The sequence below is a fragment of the Tamandua tetradactyla genome, chromosome 11, assembly GCF_023851605.1.
Source record: "Tamandua tetradactyla isolate mTamTet1 chromosome 11, mTamTet1.pri, whole genome shotgun sequence".
Lineage (NCBI taxonomy): Eukaryota > Metazoa > Chordata > Mammalia > Pilosa > Myrmecophagidae > Tamandua > Tamandua tetradactyla.
Window position 1 is genome coordinate 60,949,985 of NC_135337.1, and position 21,338 is coordinate 60,971,322.

At 41.5% G+C, this 21,338-nt stretch overlaps 1 protein-coding gene across 1 annotated transcript in view; it reads left to right on the forward strand.

The window, feature by feature from the left end:
- The first annotated feature begins 5,741 nt into the window (after positions 1 to 5,741).
- JAK1 (Janus kinase 1) overlaps positions 5,742 to 21,338 on the forward strand; it is a 229,322-nt gene continuing 213,725 nt past the window's right edge. The window contains exon 1 of the mRNA XM_077120708.1: positions 5,742 to 5,817. The gene's annotated coding sequence lies outside the window, so the exon portion shown is untranslated. The remainder of the gene's footprint in view (positions 5,818 to 21,338) is intronic.

Consider the following 21,338-nt stretch of genomic DNA (forward strand, 5'->3'; position numbering starts at 1 on the left):
TGGATTTCAGGTAAACAATGAATACATTATAGCAAAGGATAACTCATGCAATACTTGGAACTTACTTATACACCAAATTTATTGTTTATCTGAAATTTAAATTTAACAGGGTATCTTGCATTTGTATCTATTAAATCTGGCAGCCCCACATTTAGGGACTTATGGAGAATGAGGCTGGAGGGCTGGGCAGAGCGAGATCTTTAAGGGTCTTATGTGTCATGCTTGGGGAGCCAGTAGAAGTTTTTAAGCAGAGGAGAGATATAATCAGATGTACATTTTAGCACCACCATTCTAGTAGCCCTGTGGAGAATAACATCGAGTTGAGATCGACAGAAATGTAGAGATTAGAAAACGTCCAATTCAAGGAGTTGAATATCATTTCATCTACTTCATAATTCTACACTAGAAAGATTTCTAGGTTCACTTGGTTGTAGAGACAAAACTATTCTTTCAAGAGCTATTGTTTCTAGGAAGAAAAAAGTTCTGAGGATAAAAGAATATATACACATACACATATATTCTGTCTTGCAAAAACCTGTGTCAATTACACACTTCTTGAGGAAGCCGGAAACGTAAGTATCAACCTCCCACTGGTCTAGTTCACCACTGCATCCTCAGAAGGTCATCAGTAAACATGTGTTGAATGAAACTCTCTTAGATTATGAGTTCCCTAAGGGTAGAATCATCTTTGTTTCTTTAACACTTGACCCAGGGCTGGGAATCAGGAGTTTCTCAGAAAACAGTTCTTGATTAAAGTGATCTAATTAACAACCAGAAGTACTTCCTATTAACTACATTTCTCGAACATTACTTCAAAGGCACAACACCATATTTTTCACATGAATCAAAAGCTTGCCTGTTATACTGGATCAGAAAAGTGTTTTTAAAAGCTACAGAATTATACTAATTAGATGGAATTAAAAGGTAATGTTACTCAGATGAAAATGCGAGCTGTTTTTTCTTTTTTGGCATTTTATTAACTGTTTCCATAAGCTTTGCCATTGCCTGGATATTAATAAATCTAGACCTTAATTAAATATGACTCAGAAAGATCATTGTGAAGTGGTACAAATAAAAGGCTCTTCCTCAGTTCATCAGTATCATTGTAGTTACCTGTATATATGTCTTTTCCAAGGCTGGAGTGTGAACTTCTTGAGGGCAGGACCTATTCTAATTCATCTTCATAGTCACAGAACTTTCACTAACAGAAGATTTATTGAATTTTCTACAGCAGCCAGACAAAAGGCAAAGAATAATTCTAGGGAGTGCACGAGATAAAAAAAAAAAAAAAATTGCAGCCACCATTTATTGAGGAGTAAGTTACAGGTGTCATGTTAGATGCTTCAGTTCTAAAAATCCTTTCTGAGCTAGGTATTACTATGTTCATCTTTTAGGTAAAGAAATGGATAAGTAACTTGTCCAGGATGACACAGCTAGTAGATTGGTAGAGCTAAGATTAGGACCCCACTCCAAATTCCACACTTTCACACAGTAGAATTTATCATTTTTCAAGTGTTCATTGGATAAATGGAAGATTATTAGAGTACATAAGAGCTCTTATTTTAGTTTGCTAGCTGCCAGAATGCGACACACCAAAGATGGATTGGCTTTCAGTAAAACGGGATTTAATGTATAGTTCTTCAGAGGAAAGGCAGCTAACTTTCAACTGAGGTTCTTTCTCACGTGGAAGAACCCAGGGTACTCTCTGCTGGCCTTCTCTCCACGCCTCTGGGTTCCAACATCTTTCCCCGGGGTGACTCCTTTCAGCATCTCCAAAGGACTGGGGTTGAGCTGCAAGAGCTGAGATGAGGTATGCTGAGCTGCTTGGGCCACTATGAACTACGTTGATCTCTCTCATTTAAGCACCAGCCAATTAAATCAAACATCATTCACTGCAGCAGGCACACCTCACAGCTGACTGCAGATGTAATCAGCAACAGATGAGCTTCAGGTACCATTGGTTCATGTCCACAGCAACAAAACTAGGCACCTTCACCTGACCAAGTTGACACCTGAATCTAACTACCATAGCTCTCTTTAACCAACTGTAGGAACTGTTTGTTCCTTACAATTATGTGTAAGTGCACACATGTGAACATGAGCATGGAAAACAGGAGATGTGAGGTATTTCCTATCATATTTCCAGCTGTGTTCCTTCTTCTCTGTTCAGCTTTGTACTTTGAGGGAGCATATGACTTTAATATAATTAGGCTTCATCTCCACCTCACTGGAAGTTGACACTATTACATTTAAACTTTTATCACACTGTTGTACACGGGATGAAACATATAGGCTTTAGAGTTATGATTGGTCATACCAACTTCTTCTGCTCCAGCCAAAGGAATACATGCGATTTGTATTCACATATGCAACAGAACCTCTTCTTTCCAGATGTACATGGACAGACCCTCCTCCCAGCTGTAAATATAACTGTATATATCAGTTATCCTCCAGTCTTTTTACTTTGTAAAAACATATTTTTGCTTTGATCTTATATTGGCTAAAGAAACCCCATTGATCCCTAATCACCTAAAAACTGTCAGCATTTGGGAAAATTATTCACCAATCAAACTGTATTAATCAATCTCTGAATATGAGATTTCAAGTTGTTGGGTTTTTTGATCATCTTTTTCTTTACCATTCTAGAGATTCTTCTAAATGAAGAATCTTTTCTTGAAAATTTCCTAGAAACATTTTTAAATTATCTTTCTTGCCCACATTTCCAGGGCCTTACTGTGCATTCCCCAAAGTCAGAAATGATTTTTCATTGATTCTCAGAACTGTGGCTGCCAAATCAGTTCTTCAAACATCTCACCCTCTTTTCAGCAGCCTTCTCCACTGTCGGCCTCCTTTCCTAGTTCCTAGGACCCCAGCAAGCATCAGAGTCACATTAGGAATGCTGCCTGGTTCTGATTCCAGGCTGAGCAGGGCTAAATTACAATTTAAATTTCACCAAACTTTTGGAGTCGAGGAACACAAAAGTTAAAGAGCCGTCATGGTACATATAATTCATTTATATGAATTAGAAGGAATTTGAAGATGTGGAACCAAGTAAGGTTAAGAGAGAAAAAAGCACTTGGTTAAAAAAAAATTGAGAAAGCAAAATATATTTCGACTGGCTGTGGTGGCATAGAGTTATGGGCACCCCCCAAAATATGTTCTCAATCTTTATTCCACTGGTGTGACCCATTCTTAATAGCCGACTTTGCTGAGGGTACTTCAGTTTGGGTACGGCCAAAGGGAATCCAGATGGTCTTAATCCTAATACTGGGAGTCTTACACAGAAAGCCACAGAGGGCGAAGCCATGGGGGATGCAGCCAGCAGCTGGACGTCAACAGAATCCAGAACAGAAAGAAGATGCCACCAGTGCACTGCTATGAGACAGAATAGTCAAGGGCGAAGGATCACTGGCAGACAGCCCCAAAACGCCACAGTCTTCAAGAGAGAAAGCCTCTCTTTGTTGATGTCTCCGTTGTGGACTTCTCCTAGCCTGGAAACCCTGACCCAATAAATTCCTGTTGTTAAGCCAACCCAGTGCATGATATACGTTTCAGCAGCCAGGAAACTAAACTACTGGCTCCGTAAATAAGAAGCCTGACAAATAATGGTCTGCAAAGGTGCAAGAATCAAGAAGCATCTCCAGTGTTTTACCTTCACCAGAAATATGGAAGGAATTTCCTAGAGATGGCAAGATGGAATTACGGAAAAAAATCCTCTTCAAGCCTTCATTTTCTCTTTCATTGTTGGTGCCAAGCCGAACACTGGAGATGTAAAACCATTACGATATGGTGCTAGCCATCAAAAGCTTACTAAGTAATAGGGAGATACACACCAACTGTTCTATACACTGATGTGTGAAAGGCAACATTAAAGAAATGTAAAAAGGGCAGAGTGGACGCTCAAAGGTGGAGTCGTCCACTCGGTAAAAGGATGCATAACAATCACATGAAGATGCTCAGAAGAAATGACAAACTCTCCCAAGGTAAAGTGAAGCAGAATCAAAATTCACAGATGCACACTTGGGTCGAGTAAAAGAAAGCAGGATTTGAAGAGGCAATCCGCCTCACAGCAGCGCTGAGATGGGAATAACGTGGAAAGTGTTCTCCATATTTAATTTCTGGGATATGAATTTTACAAACCAGAATAAATGAGTTACCTGAGGCAACTCCCATCACTTCTGAAGGCCTTGGCTGCTTTGCCTGTAAACTGAGGGGACCCTAGTCCACTTCTGCTCTGAATGATGGAACAGAAGCAAAAACCTCAGAGCAAACAGGAGAAAACAAAAGTGAAAGTCCCTAAAGGAAATACAGTAGTAAACAAGAGTATGAAATTTTATCTCACCGAAAAACGTGGCAGAGTTTCCAAATAGGCTTTTTTTTTCCAGAACCTACGAAACACACGGGACTTGGAGAAGAATGAAATGTCTCTCACGCCCTCAATGAGTAAGATCAATGTAACACGAGGCCACCTTGCCCCCTGCCACTGTCTTCTGCAATAACCCTCTCTGGACCCGAACTACAACTTAGCTAAAACGTCGTCCTTAATAATCCGTAATAAATTGTCCAGCCCCACAAAACAAATCTCCATCGAATACCACACAAGGGTGTGTCCTGCTGCGGGAAGAGGGAGAAAACGGGCCAGAGGAAGCCCGCGAACGAGTATCAGATTCTGCCTGGTGTCGCCACGCGGTTGTCAGAAACAACGGCGTCAAAGCAAACTATTTTAAAACTCGAGAAACACGGTGGCCTTTAAAGTTGACGTCCTCCCCCCTCACGGTAACAGCGAGACTTCTCGGAACGTCAGCCTCCCCCGGAGCCGGAGCGTGAGCTCTGGGGCGCACAAGCTGGGGGCGGCGGCGGCCGGAAGAACGCACCAGGGTGACAGCGTCGCGGCGCGTCTGCGGCGCGTGTAGGGCCCGGCCGCGCGGCCGCCACGGGCGGAGGGTGCGAGCTGGAGCCGCCGGGGCTCGGCGGGGCTCCCTCGGGTAGGAGGATGCTCCCCGCCCGCTGCCGGAGCCTCCCTTCCCAGAGCAGAGGGGAGGGGAGGGCGCGCGCGCACCACACACGCGCGCACACACGCACACACGTCCTTCCCCAGGAGTCGAGTCTCGTCTCCCTTTGTTTTTCTCCCTCCCCGGTCATGAGACCCGGAAGTTTTTTTTTTTTTTTTAATCCTGTCTCTCTCCGTTTTCCAACTCCCTCCCCACCCCCCCCACCCCCCATCTATCACATGGCAGAGATAGAATAAAAACAGAAAAATGGCGACGGTCACGTTGTGGCGGGCCTTGCTGCGTCATTAGATAATCTTCATGCAAATAGCAGGAAGAACAAAGGAAGGGGGGGCGCCTGGGACCCCCCCCGGGGGGCGCAGGTGGGTGTGGGGGCGGCATGGCGGGGGCCAGAGCCGCGGGGCGCGTGCGGGGCCGAACGTCCGCGGGAGGCGTGCGGCCGCGCGGGGCTCGGCGTGGCTCGGCGTGGCTGGATCTCCCCTCGTGTGTGCGCGTTCGGGCGCCGGTGTGGAGCGCGGAGCGTTGCGAGCCTGGCGCCGGCCGGCCGGGCGCAGGAGTCGGGCCCAGGGGCTCGGGAGGCTGTGGCGGCGGAGGAGCCTTTCGAAGGAGGCGGGCGGCGACGCGCGCGCGCGCACACGCACACGCAGCCTCGGGGCTCGGCCGGCTCGGCGCCCGCGCGGGGGGCGGGCCGAGGGCGAGCGGGCGGGCGGGCCCCGCGGCTGCGGGGACCGAGGGAGCGCGAGTGCCCGGCGATGGGCTCGTGCCTTTCAGCCGTCTCGGGGGACCGCATGCAGCTCGCCACCCCGGGGTAGGAAACGGGGCGCGCCGGCACGGGGCTCCGCACTCCGGGCCGGACTCCGAGGGTGTTGCTACGGCTGGGTTTGTTGTTGTTGGGGTGTGTTTTTGTTTTGTTTTGTTTTTTTCCTGTGGGGAAAGAGGGGACGACTTCGCCTCTGGGCCTTTCCGCGGTTTGCTTTTGGCCCTCGCGGGGTGTCAGGGACGGGGCAGGTTGGACGAGGGCGCGGGTAGCCCCCCAGCGCCCGGCTCTGGCCCCCAGGAGGGGGGAGCGGCACGGAGGGGCGGGGCGGGTGTGTGTGTGTGTGCGTGTGTAAATGTTGCGCACTCGCATTTCCCCTACCCCCGCCTTCTTCCAGGGTCCTGGCGTGGGTCCCTAGCCGTTCGGCGGCGACTGTAAATAGATCCTGGATGTTGTTTACATGAAGGATCCGGCGGGAGGAGTCTGCGAGGAGGAGGCGGAGGAGGAGGAGGAGGGAGGGAGGAGAGAGGAAGACCGGAGTCCCCGCGGCGGCGGCGGCGGTGGTCCGGGGCTAGGGCGAGCCCCGTGCGGCGTCCGGGCAGCGGGCTCTACCGCGAGGCTGGGATGCGGGACCCTGGGGTAGGAGGAAGAAAGGGCGCGGGGCGGGGAGGAGGGAGGTGCTGTCAGGCTGGCATTTTTAGCTTGCAACCTGCCACGCACGTTCTCCCGGGAGGAGGGAAGGAGGCACGGAGGGAGAGCCTGGAAGCCTCGATTTACCCTGCACGTTCGGGAGCCCCCTCCCCCACCCCCACCCCCAGTCTCTCGCCCCCAATCTTTTCCCACTTCTCTCCGGGTTCACCTGTTCATATCTGTCAACCAGAGCTCACAGGTTGTTGTTGTTTTCCCCCCTAAATGTGGGCATGAGAGACTGTTTCTTTTATTAGAAATGTTATTGGGGAGGGGGGTGCGTTGGTGTGATTTATGCTGGTCCAGGTCGGTTTCCAGGAAGGACGGAGGGGAACTTAGTGGAAACCACCGGCTCCTGGCGGTGGCTGACCCCATGGCTTCCCCCTGCCCTCGCGGACGCGGAATTCTTTCCCCTACTCAACTACCCGCACGCCTCCTCCCTCTCGAAGGACCACACCTATGCTCAGTCCCGCTTTGGAGGAGAGATGAACCAAGACATCAGGGAAACCCCAGTTCCCCGGGATTCGTAGCTAACTCTCCACCCCAGAATTGTCGGAGAAAGCGCTGCCTTCACCTGCAGATTGCCTTCGGCGTGTCCACCCCCCTCCCCACCCCCAGCCTCCCAAGTTGTGCTCAGCAGATATGTTGGGATTTTCTCTCCCCTGTAGACCTGCACCCATCAGCTGCTAGGCTTAGGCTGGGAGAGAGGTGACCCGCCTGGGCACAGTGCACATCCTTTATTGTCCATTGGGCCTTCTGATCAAATCGTCTTCTGCTCTGCTCCCAAAGACCCCTTCTTCTTTCTGCTAGGAAGTTAGCCTCGAACCAGGCCCAAGCAGCCAGGCTCTGGCTCTCCAGCTCTCTTTTCCCCAGCCCCACCCTGGCCCCTCTTGGTTCTCCAGAGCCCAACGCCTCTGGAGCAGAAGGCACACCCAGTCCCAAGTCGAGCCATTCCAAAAGGGAGGAGAAAACAATAGAAGAGAAGGAACCCAAGGGTCTCACCTCTGTCCTGAATGTTCCCAATGATGTGTTTCTCTTAAAGCCTCCTAAATTTTTAATCCCTTTCTTGTTTTTACCAGCTGTCCCCCATTCTTTTTGCCCCTAGTCCTATGATAGATATTTAGAGAGGGGCAGGAGAAGAAGGTAAGAGCTTGTCACCCCTTTTTCCTAGAGTGAGGCATCACCTTCCTCCCGATGTTTTCATTTCTGAGATGTTTGGCAAGTAAAATGTTAGTATGTTTGCATGGTTATTTGTAAATTATATCTGAACTTGTTTTCTTGCTGGCTAAGGAATTATAGGGACTCTAAAGGGAAGAAGGGGAAAGAGATGAGATGTGCAGGGTCTCTCTCATTTCCCCCATTTGGGCATCCCCAAGGTTGTAGGAGACCCTTCTCTAAAAGCCAGCAGTTTCGCTTCCATGACATCACCACCTCCCAAGCCCTTCCAACTTTAGTTTCAGAACAGGAAGAAGACTCAAAATAGAACTACCTTAGGAGTCCAGCTCCTTTAGAAGATCAACTTTTAAAGGAGCTGCAGGAGAGACACAGTGAACTTTGACATAGAGAGTGAGAAGTGAGAGAGAGCTATAGTGTTTGTAATTGGTTCCTTTGGGGAAGAGTGGGGGGATACTTTCCATGTAGTTAGGAAAAGCTTTTCTCAAGATAGATTTGTGTACCTGGGCCAATGAATGATTAATATGCTGGTTTGAGATTCATTTATTGAATTATTCATATGTTTTGGTATGTCAACAATAACAAGCGCTTGTCAGAATGAATTAAAGAGAGGCTCCTGGAATGAGCTCTGCAGAGTCTGCTACAGACAAAGAAGGTAAAGGGGGAAGCTAAGAGGGGGCATTTGAGGAAGGTAAAGAATCTGAAGATGGCAGGGACAGCTGCTTCGAGTATGTAAATTGAGAGGCTCTTTTTTTGCAGTGTTTTGCACTGCAAAACAACTTTTGCAGTGACATATCCTGGACAAAAAAGTAACAATGTCAAGATTTTTTCCCCCTTTACCTTAGATGTTAACTCTGTTTTTGAATCTTGATGTGACTATGCTTTCCCTGAGTTGAAATGTGCGTTTTTCTCTGTGCTAAAGAGTTATTCAGTCTTTGGGAAGAGCTACTTAAACTATCATCACTGAAGCAGTCACCATTTAAGGATTAGAAGTGGGGCAGAAAACACCTGGCATAAAGTTGGGCACCTTGTAGGTGCTAAATAAGGATCTGCTGGTTATCAGGGTGACATCTTTCATTCTGGCTCAGGTTTAAAAGAATTCAGGTGATAGAGACACCTGTGCTTCCCAGAATGTGGCTTCTGAGCATGTGAAATGTGGCTAGTGTGATGATAAACTGAATTTTTAATTGTATTGAATTTTATTAATTTAAATTTAAAAACTAATACTTGATTCAGTTATTGGAAAACTTAAGTGTTTGGAAACAATTGGGGTACATGCATCTACTTATTAAACTGTAAATTTTTGACATCTAAATAGAGTATTTCTGATGAAAATTTAGGGTTCTGTAATTGACTCCAAATTGAGGTGTGCTGTAAGTGTAAAATACACTCCAAATTTCACAGATTTCGTTATAAAAAAAAGCAAAATATCTCAATAATTTTTATATTGCTTATATGTTCAGTTGAGAATATTATGGATGTATTGGGTTAATTAAAATATATTGTTACAATTGCACCTGTTTTTACTTTTTTTTAAACATGTCTACTAGAAAACTTAAAATTTTATGCCTAGCGTTATGCTTCCATTTTGCAGGGTTGGCCTGTAGCGTCTGCTCCTTTCTGTCCGTGGAATAATTTTGAAAGAGGTGGCTGCATGAAATACTGCTGTTTCATGTTTGTCGACCATCTGCTCCCAGTGCTGTATTCCACTTGGAGATTTGGGGACCCCGAGAGTTACTATTAACAGTATGTGAGACCAGCTGTTGCCTGCTTTGCAGATTTCTATGCAGGAGCCAAACCTTAGTCAGGGAGGTCAGTAGCAAGGTGCAGGGCACCTCGATGTGCCTTCTATGCCTAGAAGTGCTAGTAGGGGTGTTATGGGAAAATCTGAGCGCCTCACAACTGGCCATGGTTGCTGTTCTACAAGGCTCGTGGACATACCAAAATATATCAGAGAACAAGGTGTGACATGGTAACGACTAAAATTAAGCTATTCCACTCTCCTACCACTCACTTCTATTTATTTAATTTTCCCCTCCTTCCCTTTCTACTGTATCTTTCTCTCCTTCCTCTGCTGACAAGTACAGAGATAATGCTCTTTGGGGTTTTACTTGGTCTAATGAGATGCAGTAATGACAGCGGTAGGGGCGTAGGGGCTGTTTAGTATCCCCTCATTTTATAGATGACAAACTGTCAAGGATCAGACAGACAGAGGCTGGAATTAAATACAAACTTTCGTAGTACCCTGTTTAGAGAGCCCTTGAGAAATGAAGAGGTTCACCAATTAATCAGTCAAGTGTTGAGCTTGCATTTTGTGGAGAGGGCTCTGATAGGACTGCGAAGGGACACAAAGCAAACAGTTCCTGACTTCAGGGAGAATGCTATGGACTGGAGGAAATAAGACATAAACAACAGGAAACTGAACTACAGTACAAAATACAGCACTTAATGATCCCACACCACTGTGGCATATGCTAGGAGTGAAATTGTGTTCCTTTTACAAACGCAGCGGAAGCACTGAGTAAGGTAGGCTTTAGAATTTGTTCAGTACAGGTCTTTGGTATTGCCCCTGCCTTTAGCTGTCCATTAAATGGCAGCATTGCAGTAGTGAGGAAATCATAAATTAATTGGAGCCAGTCCAGGATTTTAGAGATAGTTGGCCAGGAGTAGATCATTTTGAAGTCAGCTGCTGTATTTTTAGCTAGTCATTCTAAACGGGTACAATGCAGAGCTGAAATCAGAATAAAACTGCCTTGTGAGCAGAGTATAAAATCCAAATTCTTGGGGGGGGGTGGGGGGTAAATGGACTCTTGAGCAAAACCAGAAAGTAAAACAACTGTAGAGTAGACAAATGGACAAAATGTTTATGCTGAGTACGTGCTTGAGGGGGAAAAAGCCCATGCAATAGGCTAATAATGGACCAGTCCATTTATTTGTGAATTTTTTAGTCCCCTGGATACTCTGGGTTTCTGAGGACTAAAATCCTGATCAGGGAAAGTTCAATCCTTTCTGCATTACTGTCTACGTACCTTCTGTGATCCCCTTTTTTTTTTTATACTCGAAGCCTGGTAATTTAATACAGTATTTAAAGACCAGAACTTGAAAGGGCAGAACAGTGGCAGCCCTCTATGCTTACTCCCAGGGAATGCGCCTCTGTGGGAATTGGACCTGATGTTGCACAAAGCACAGTCCTTGACTTACTTTTTAACCAATTTTGTTCTCCTTTTTATAAGAGAAAAAATTGATAACCCCTTTACCCCAGGTTTCTTAAACTTTTTTAGAACAAGTTTTTAAAAATTCTTAATATAGCAAAGTTTTGCAATAAAGTACAGACGTTCTATGTCCTTCTGACAAAAAGTGGTTGACATTTGTCTAATTTTTATTTATAGTACATTTTTATAGCATCACAGTTTGGTCAAATTTGCACATTTTATAATGGATTATGATGTTCACGTTTGTAAAAAAAAAAAAAAAAAAAAAACGCTTTGGTGAAAGACCAGTGGATTTAAATGAAGGCAAACTATTTTAGTCTAAAAGTGTTTTCAGATACTATGTATTGCTAGCAATTTATTTCATGATATTTTCAATTATTTCATATATAGTCAAATATTTAATTTTTAAAATCATGGTATTTTAATTTTCAGTCAGTAAATAAGAGGAATGTGACATGTTTTTACATACATCTCTGCCCCACATTATTTAAATCAAATTCTTTGGTGTGCCAGTTTGCCAAAGTACCTGGATTTCTAGGTAGTTTTATTTGGTGCATGTATCATGAAGAAAATATTGTTAGTGGGATAATTTTAAATATAGGTGATCTGAGCTGAAAATCAGTTTGTCTTCTGGGGTTACATTTTATATCGCTATTTCCTTTCTCCACTTACTATGCAGTATACTTTCATACTGTAGCAGGAGTACCTTGCTTTAAATTAAAGCAGTTCAGCTTTTTAAAGAAAAACCTATAGAAAAAGAAAAAATCTGATAGATTTAGTTTTTTTTTAAAGATTAGTTTCCATGAAGAAACAAAACTTAACACTTTTAAAGTATTTGGTTAATATTATTTATAAAATATAGTTGTAGAAAACCCATATTTTCCTTCCTTGAAACTGCTTTAGAATTATTCTGAGATAATATTAATTTAGGTATCTATCACAGGGTAATGATGTTTTCCTTTTATTACTTTTTTATCATTTGGAGGGTTGGGTTTTGTCCCCAGGCTTTCCAACTTAGGTAGAAAAAATGAAATGAGAGAAAAATAAGGAAAAAAGTAAATCACTCTTACTGTACCAAAACTGTTTAGTTGTTTGGATTTTGGGTCATGGTTAGAGGAAAATAAGGAACAAAGTAAACATCCTTTACTTAATTTACCAAAAATGTTTAGTTGTCATTGTTTGTTTCTTGGTCATGGTTAGTAAGTGAATTCCAACTTTGCAGTATATTACAAACCACCTATGTATATTTCAAGTTTAGGCATCCATTTATACTAATACCCAATCTTGGTGAGGAACAGTCTAATAGCTGTTAAGTATATCGTGATTATTTATTTGTTCCCGTACTTATCCAGCCTCCAGTATGTCATAGTGAATATTCATCTTTCCAAAGCCAACAGAATTTGTGGCCAGGAAATGTTAGGTGGTGGTAATCTTTTTATCTTTTTGATGGATCAGCTATCTAAAGTTTTATTATAAAATAATCGCTATATCTTTATTCATGTAGCAGATGTTTATAATTTAGGTGAAAATGTTCAACTATTTCCAGGAACCTTAGGTTAAGAGAGCCAACTTTTTTGTTGCTTTAAATCTTCATTGCCCTCTTGTGTTTCAATTCTGTATTACATCAGTTGGCTGAGGCTAGATGACCACTTTTAAATATTTTTTGCATTTTAGAGAATGTTTTAAAATCATGTGTGGGTGGATTATGTCATTGGATATCACTTTTGTGAAGATAAGGTCCATTTCATGGTGCAAAAAGTTAGTAATGGAGTGAGACTCACTGTACTCTATTTCTGACTTCTACTGATCTAGAAAATTGATTCATCTGTCTCACTTATTTGAAGAACAGTGCTGGTATCTAATCTGCAGATAATGAGTCTTTGAAATTGAGCAAATGACTAATTGAAAATATAATTATTTTTCAGATATCTGACAAGTTCTAGTCATTTGAAACCACTTGAGATCTTGTAACTAACATGGAAAAAAAAATGAGTGAGTCATGGTTTAATAAGTAGATATTCTGAAGCCTAAATTTCAGTTTCTGAATCTTTTTGTAGCTTTTACTGAAAGTGAGAATCTTCCTTGAACTGACTTCAGATATATGTCAGAGGTACAGATAGTATCAAAGTGAATGATGTGTACGTGTTGATTTTTTTTACAAGAAATTCCAGAGGCTGTCAACAATTCGTATACCATCATAAGTGTAGAATCGAATTAAACTGATTATAGAGAAAAACATCTCACAGATGTACTAAACACTTCATCAGCATCGCTGTCCCCAGTTTGAGTCCATTCGTCGTAGCACTTAGGGCAGAAGCAGTAAACCCATTTTTTTGCTAATGCTGTGCGTTTCTTTCTAAAACCTAAAAACCCAGTAGTTTCTGCTCATCATCTGAAATACTAAGAAAACTAAAAATCTTAGGTAAAAGTAGATGTTTTCAGAAATCCTTCTGTTTGTTTAAATTGTGTAAGTCAGAAATACCTAACTGATGGAGTTGAGGAGCCGAGGTAGAAGAATAAACACTAGACTCAATCATAAGACTTAGATTTGAGCCTAGGTTAGCTACCTCAGAGACATGCCCTCAGGAAAACCACTTAACCGTTCTTGATTTTTTCTCTACCTGTAATATGGGGCAATGATAATTACCCTATTTTCAGAATTCTTTAAATATGAATTAATGATCAGTTTATTTCCAACCTCATAGGTTGTTAAGCCAAAATGAGAAAGCACAAAGAAAATGATTGAGTGTTGGTAAATGTGAACTATTCTTATTGCCATGTTTGATAATGAGTCCTTTGGAGACAGGACACATCTTATTTATTGCTGTTTCTTCAACATGAAGAAGTAGTCTTGGAATGCAGTAGTCCCTCAATAAATATTTACTGCACAGATGACTGAGGTGCATGCAGATCCATGCATGGGAGAGATCCGACAGCCGTAGCTGGAAAGCTTACTGCATGTTTGATGTCTTATCTGAGTGAAAACCTAATCACGTGGTAGCTCATCGTCATTAATATGTATAAATCACATTCACCTTCCATTCTAGTGTAACTCACTTGGGCCCTTTGACATTTCGGCTTCACTGCCTGTTGAAATCTTACTCTCCCTTCTTCTTCCCTCCACATTGCAAACCAGAAGGGGCTCTTTCAGTCCTTCCCCCCCGTGGAAAGCCCTCCGAGGGAGTGACCCAGCCAAACAGAGGATGCCGCTGGCCGTCGCAGTGACTGACAGGCTGCCCTGGCTCAGTTATCACAGTGCTGATGCTGTCCATTCTAAAGGTACAGTACTGTGATAACTGAAGGATGGCAGCCATCTTGCCTTCCATCAAAGGAATCGCGTCCTGCCCGGGAAGGAGACGAGGTGAAAGAAGGCGAAACGAGTGGCTGGGATCCAGACACCCTCTTACTTTGTTGTTGTATTATACCTGTTCTAGAGTGTAGGAGATGTTATCCCTCCTCTTTTTGCCTTATTTCATAATATGGGGATAAAGAGGAGTTGGGTACTTGTTTGCCGGGCAGCCTGAAGACTGTCTTAGTAAGTGAACATGTATTAAGATCTTAAGAACCTTGATACCTTTAAGGGATAAATACTTTATAAGTACTAAGTGTGAATTAATATTTCTGGAGTGGTGTCCATAGAAATGTGTACCTTTTTAAATAAATGTAAAAGTTAACCTGATGAGAATAGTTTGACACTTGTCACTTTTAGATCTTCAGCATTAAATTCAACTTAAACAAATGGGAAAAAACCAACAGGTGGAACAGTACTGATATTATGGCATGAACAAAATTTGCATCTTTGTGTTGAGGAGCATACAGAGACATCCCATGCTTCTTTCAGTAACAAAAAAATATGGTTAGGATCTAATCTAATTCAGCATCATTTATTGAATGCCCCTGTGCTTGTTGCACTGTTAACTTTACATAAAAAGAAAATTTAAATGACTTTATCTCTATCAAGTAACTAAGGCAACTTTATAATGACATCTGGCGCAAATCAGTTTCAAGGTTGTGAGGCTTTAAATATCAAGTCAGCATCCGGGTTGCATAGAAGACTAGGAAATTTAAGAGCACTTATCTTCCCCTTGCATCCTACTCCACAGAGTACTATACAAATAAGACGGCAACACGGGGGAATCAAAGTGCATGACATTATTACATTAAAGTCCACTGCAAGGCTCAGAGAATTTCATGTAGCATGTAGTTTAAGCCCCACAACTAAACAGGAAACTCTTCCCTCTTTAAATCTGGGAGCCTTACCACCCTGTGGATGGCTGGCTGATATAGGAACCTGTGAAGGTCAGGTTCATGTGTCAACTTGGCCAGTTGTCTGGTCAGGCAAATGCTGGCCTATCTGTTGGCTGTGAGGACATTTCATGGACTTAAATCATGAGCGTGTTGGTTGCATCCATGGCTGACTGCATCTGCAGTCAGCTAAAGGGAATTTACTAAATTGCAAGTTACAGTTCTAAGGCTGTGGAAATGTCCAAGTTAAGGCAAGGCTATAAATATGTCCAAACTAAGGCATTCAGAGAAAGATAACCTTGGTTCAGGAAGGCCAGAGGCGTTTGGGGATTCTCTCTCAGCTGGAAAGGCACATCATAAGTTACCACCCTCAGTTGGGTGGGTCATATATCCATGGGAACAATAAAAAAGATCCTACCCAGCAATATTGAATGAGGGTTAAAGAACTTGGCTTTTCTGGGGTACACAACAAATTCACACTGGTGCAGAACCTAAAGCAGTGACCCATGTTCTTGGGCAAAGAGAGAATAAAGCCTACTGACACCAGGTTCAACTTGAACTTGCCTTGGACCAGGGAGATAAGGGCAGTGAGGGGAACCATGTATGAGGCTTTTTAACATAGATACCATGACCTTCTCACTAATGAACACTGAACCATGTCATGCGGTTGAAGCAATTACATTAGCAAGTCCTCCACTGGGACAGAATGAGGAAAAGAGTAGGCAGGCAAAGTCTTGCCACTCTGGACAGTGAGGTTCCATTTCATCCTTCATTGTACCCCTCAAACATTCTTGGTCACTGTGGTCCTTTGCTGACTTTAGCCTCTCCCCTCCCATTCTCAGAGGACCCAGTCCTGGTAGTAGCCACTTGAGTCATACCTGCTTGTCACTGAACTATTGTTCTCCAGATACACTGGCCACAGTATGGCCCAATACCTTCACATAGCCTCATATATTCACAACTTCTCTAAACTGTAGACTGTGTTTTTTTTATTATTTATGGGAGAGATTGCCCAGTTGTGTATTATACTACCAGTCCTGAAATTCTTTTGAGAGTTCTAATCTCTTAAACAGGAAAGGAATTTCTGACAAAAACTTTGGAAGAACTTCTGAGAAGGGAAGGTTCTGCGATTGGTGATTTCTTGAGTAATTTGAAACACTCCTAGTGTTTAGTGTTTTAGCAAGTGGAAAAAATGCTTCAAGGAGTGATGTGTTGTGTAATCATTGGCCTTGGTGAAGATTTCACCACCTTGCCTGATCTTCCTGTTTCCCCTGTTTATGAGTTCTATAAAAATTCATCAAGTTTCATACCTACCCAACTTTGACCCCGGAATCTACATTTGAGTGTGAGAGGTTGCAGAGCTGAAATGTTGGCTGTCGTTCGGAATCACCCCTGCATTTCACTAACTGGCAGAGTTATAGCTGTTCCCATTTCTTGGAATAGGAAATCTGCAGCTGGGTCTGTGGCAGGAGCTCTGCAAGCTTGTCTAGACCCAGAGATCCATGACACCTTTGAGGCAGTTCAGAGATAAGAGATGTTCCCATAGGGTAAGTGAAAAGTGATGCGACAAAGGAACCTGATAAAGGTTTTCCTACCACCTTCATTAAAGCATAAGCACGCTGTTGTGTTCTTTGGATGAGGTTTAATGGATAGGAGGAATGGAAGGCAGGTGTTAAGATATTAATTCCTATGATCCTGCCATGTTAAACCAGACAGTTGAGGGTAGCAGCAGGATTGCAGCCAAAGACAGGGTTTAGTTGTTTTTCTGCTCTCTTCCTTACACATTCACCTTAGTGTTACGATAACTGCTGTTTCAAGTAAGCAATTAAAATGTAATTTCCAAAAACATATGGATTAAAAATAAATAATAGGGGGAACAAATGTTAAAATAAATTTAGTAGATTGAAATGCTAGTGGTCAATGAAAGGGAGTGGTAAGGGATATAGAAAACAATAGGGGAAACAAAGGCTGTTTTTACTACTCTTACTGCTATTATATTTAGTTTTATTTACATTTTACAAAATTCTAAAGCTACGCTATGTAAGATGCCCTGGAAATATGTCTACGGGTCTATAGACTATAGAACAAATATATTGGGTAGTTGGAAATACTGGCAGTCAATGAGAAGAAGGGGTAAAGGGTATGGTATGTGTGAGTTTTTTTCTTTTTTCTTTTTATTTCTTTTTCTGAACTGATGCAAATGTTCTAAGAAATGATCATGGTAATAATACTGTGAGTTTTTGGTTATATACCAAGAATGGAATGATCATATGATAAGAGTGTTTGTGTTCGTGTGCTGTTATTGTTTTAAAAATTTAAAAAAAGTAATTTCCATGTCCTTATGCAATTAAAGTTCTGTAGTCTATAGACCTGTAGACATATTTTCAAGGCATCTGACATAGCATAGCTTTAGAATTTTGTAAAATATAAATAAAACTAAATATAGTAGCAGTAAGAGTAGTAAAAACAAAATGAGAGACCTGGCTAAGAAGACCACATAGCTGTCTTCTGGCTTTATGACTTTTCCCGTGAGGCTGAGCAGCATTCTCATCCTTGCCGTGCCACAGCTGCTTCTCTGCCCACCTCTTTGGAGTTGTGGTGAAAGTGAAATGATGGATTTATGAGACTAGTTTGATGACTGAAGCAATATTCTAATATGTATTATTTCTTATTCTCAAAATGTAGATCCATAAGGTCTGAAAACAGTATTATTTTTAAGTAAATCATAGTTTAATAAACATTGTAATTAGTCTTCCAATGCATGTATTACCAACAGCTTCATTAAAAGGAGTGTTCCTTACCTCTCTGTCGTGGAAGATTTTTGTTTGTTTGTTTGTTTTGCATGGCACCAGGAAACGAACCTGGGTCTCCGGCATGGCAGGGGAGAACTCTGCCGCTGAGCCCCCCGTGGCCTGCCCTGTATTGGTTTTTGATATGCTAAAATCTGACAGTAAGGAGAATAAAAGCATATAGACAACAAATAGAATAACTTCTAAAGGATCATTAGCTGTAGGTAAAATATATTCATTTGTGGGTCATATCTACTTCTCCACAAAGCTCTGAGTTGGGGGCAACGTCAGATTTTAGTTATAAGCATGTTGGACTCCCCCCACCACGTCCCATGCAGTATTCTGCCTTGATTATCCACACAAAGGTGGAGCAGAGAGCAGGTTACTTCCCTGCAAAAAAAAAAAAAATTTGCTCTACCTGGAATATTTTCAGCTTCTGTAAATAACCGGCCAATTACAAATATACCATGAATTTGTTCCTGTTATTCGCAGACTGATTTCTTCCAGATCAATTGTCTTTTTAGAGCAATATTTTTAGATATATTCACATACCATACCATCCATCCAAAATGTACAGTTAGTGGCTTTAAGTACAATCACAGAGTTATGCACTTATTGCCACAATCAATTCTAGAATATTTTGATTAGAGAAAAGGAACATTTTCTTTTTTCTCCAAAAAGGCGAGGTATATACCTCTTCTGAGGCATATACCTCAGAGTAACCTCTGAATCCCTTTTTCCTTCCCCAGTCCTACCTACATAACCATTAGTCTAATTCTGTCTCTATAGATTTATTTATATTTACATCTCATACAATTGAAATCACACTGTATTAATTTGTCTGATTTATTTCACTTAGCATAATGTGTTTTTTTTAACATTTATTGGTTTTTCTATTATTAGAGAAGTAGGTTTACATAAAAGTCACATAAAAACACAAAATTCTCATATGCTCCCCCATTATTGTTACATCGTGTGGTGTGGTACCTTTGTTACAATTGATGAAAGAATATTAAAATATTACTATTAACCATACTTAGTCTAGTTTGTATTAGGTGCATTTTTCCCATAGACCGTTCTATTAGTAACTCCTTGTAAAAAATGATGGACATTTGTTCTCGCTCAGGAAAAAACACATTTGTACCATTAACCACAATCACCATCCTCAGCAGGAGTCGCTTGTTACACAGTCCCACGTGGTGCCCTCTGACTTTCCTTCTAGTAACATACGCTACTCCAAACTTCCCCTTTCAACCACGTTCAAACACCTAATTCAGCACTATTGATTACACTCACAGTAAAGTTTGCTACCATCAGCACTAGCTATTACAGTCAACCTAAATAGAAATTCTGCACAAATTAGGCATCAGCTCCCCATTCCCTAATGCCATTCTATCTCCTGGTAACCTGTATTCTTCCTTCTTATGCAACAACTTTGCTTATTATAATTAGTTTATATCAGTAAGATCATAAAATATTTGCCCGTTCATGTCTAGCTTATTTCATGCAACGTGATGTCCTCAAGGTTCATCCATGTTGTTGCCTACCTCAGAACTTCCTTCCTTTTTGTAGCTAGATGATATTTCATCATATGTATAAACCACATTCTGTTTATCCATTCATTGGTTGACGGACACTTGAGTTGGTTCCATCTTTTGGCAATTGTGAATAATGCTGCTGTGAATGTCGACGTAAAAATAACTTCCTGCTTTCAAGTTTTCTGGGTGTCTACGACGTGGTGGAATTGCTGGATCATATGGCAGGCAATTCTGTACTTCCTGAGGAACTGCCAAACTGTCTTCCACAATGGCTGCATTATTTTACATTCCCACCAGCAGTGAATCAGTGTTCCTGTTTCTCCACATCCTCTCCAGCACTTGCAGTTTCCTGGTTTTTTAAAATAGTGGCCATTCTACTGAGTGTGAAGTGTTAACTCATTGTGGTTTGAATTTGCATTTCCCTAACAGTTAATGATGTTGAATATTTTTTCACGTGATTCTTAGCCATCTTTATTTTCTCTTTGGAAGAATGACTATTTAAGTCTTTTTCCCATTAACTATGTTGTCTTTTTATTGTTGAGTTGTAGGATTTCTTTATATATTCTTGATATTAAACCCTTTTCAGAGATGTGGTTTGAAGATATGTTATCCCATTGAGTGTACTGCCATTTCACATTTTTGACAAAGTAAAGCACACTTTGAAGCACAAAGGTTTTCATTGTTCAGAGCTCCCATTTATCTATTTTTTCTTTCGCTACTGTTATTTGGGTGTAAAGTTAAAAAAAAAAAAACACTGCTTACCACAAGGTCTTGAAGATACTATCCTATATTTTCTTCTAGGAGTTTTATGGTTCTGGTTCTTACATTTAGGTCTTCAATCCATTTTGAGTTAATTTTTGCTTAAGGCATGAGATAGGAGCCCTCTTTCGTTCTTTTGCATATGGATATCCAGCTCTCCTAGCATCATTGGTTGAATGATTTCCCAATTGAGTGAATTTAGCAGACTTATCAAAAGCCAATTTGATATTCCTCATAAATGTGGGGATCTATTTCTGGACTTCAATTCCATTGGCCAATATATTGATTGTTATGCCAGTATCTTACTGGTTTGACTACTGTAGCTTTGTGATATGCTTTAAAGTCAGAAAGTGTGAATCTTCCTGCTTTGTTTTTCTTTCTCAAGAAACTTTTGACTGTTTGGGGTCCCTACTCTTCCAAATAAATTTGACAATTGAGTTTTCATTTCTACAGTGTAAGCTTTTGGAATTTTTTTTTTTTTTTTATTGGAATTGCATTGAATCTGTAAATCAACTTCGGTAGAATTGATATCTTACTGATATTTATTCTTCTAATCCATGAATGCAGAATGCCCTTCCATTTGTTTAGATCTTTAATTTCTTCTAGCAGTGTTTTTTTTTTAGTATTACATCGTTGGTTAAATTGATTCCTAGGTGTTTGATTCTTCCAGTTGCTACTGTAAATGGATTTTTTTTCTTGATTTCCTTCTCAGCTTGCTCATTATCAGTGTATAGAAATACTACTGAGTTTTTAGTACTGATGTTATATCCTGCCACTTTGCTGGACTTGTTTATCTCTAGTAGCTTTATTGTAGATTTTCCTAAGCTTTCTATATATATATAGGATCATGTCATCTGCAAATAATATAAGTTTTACTTCTTCCTTTCCAATTTGAATACTTTTTATTTCGTTTTCTGGACTAACTGCTCTAGCTAGAACTTCTGCACAATGTTGAATAATAGTAGTGACAATGAGCATTCTTGTCTTTTTCCAGATCTTGTCTTTTTCAATATCTCAGCATTGAGTACAGTGTTAGCTGTGGGTTTTTCATATATGCCCTTAATCATGTTGAGGAAGTTTCCTTCTATTCCTATCTTTAGAAGTGATTTTATCAAGAAAAGATGCTGGATTTTGTCAATTGCCCTTTCTGTATCAGTTGAGATGATCAT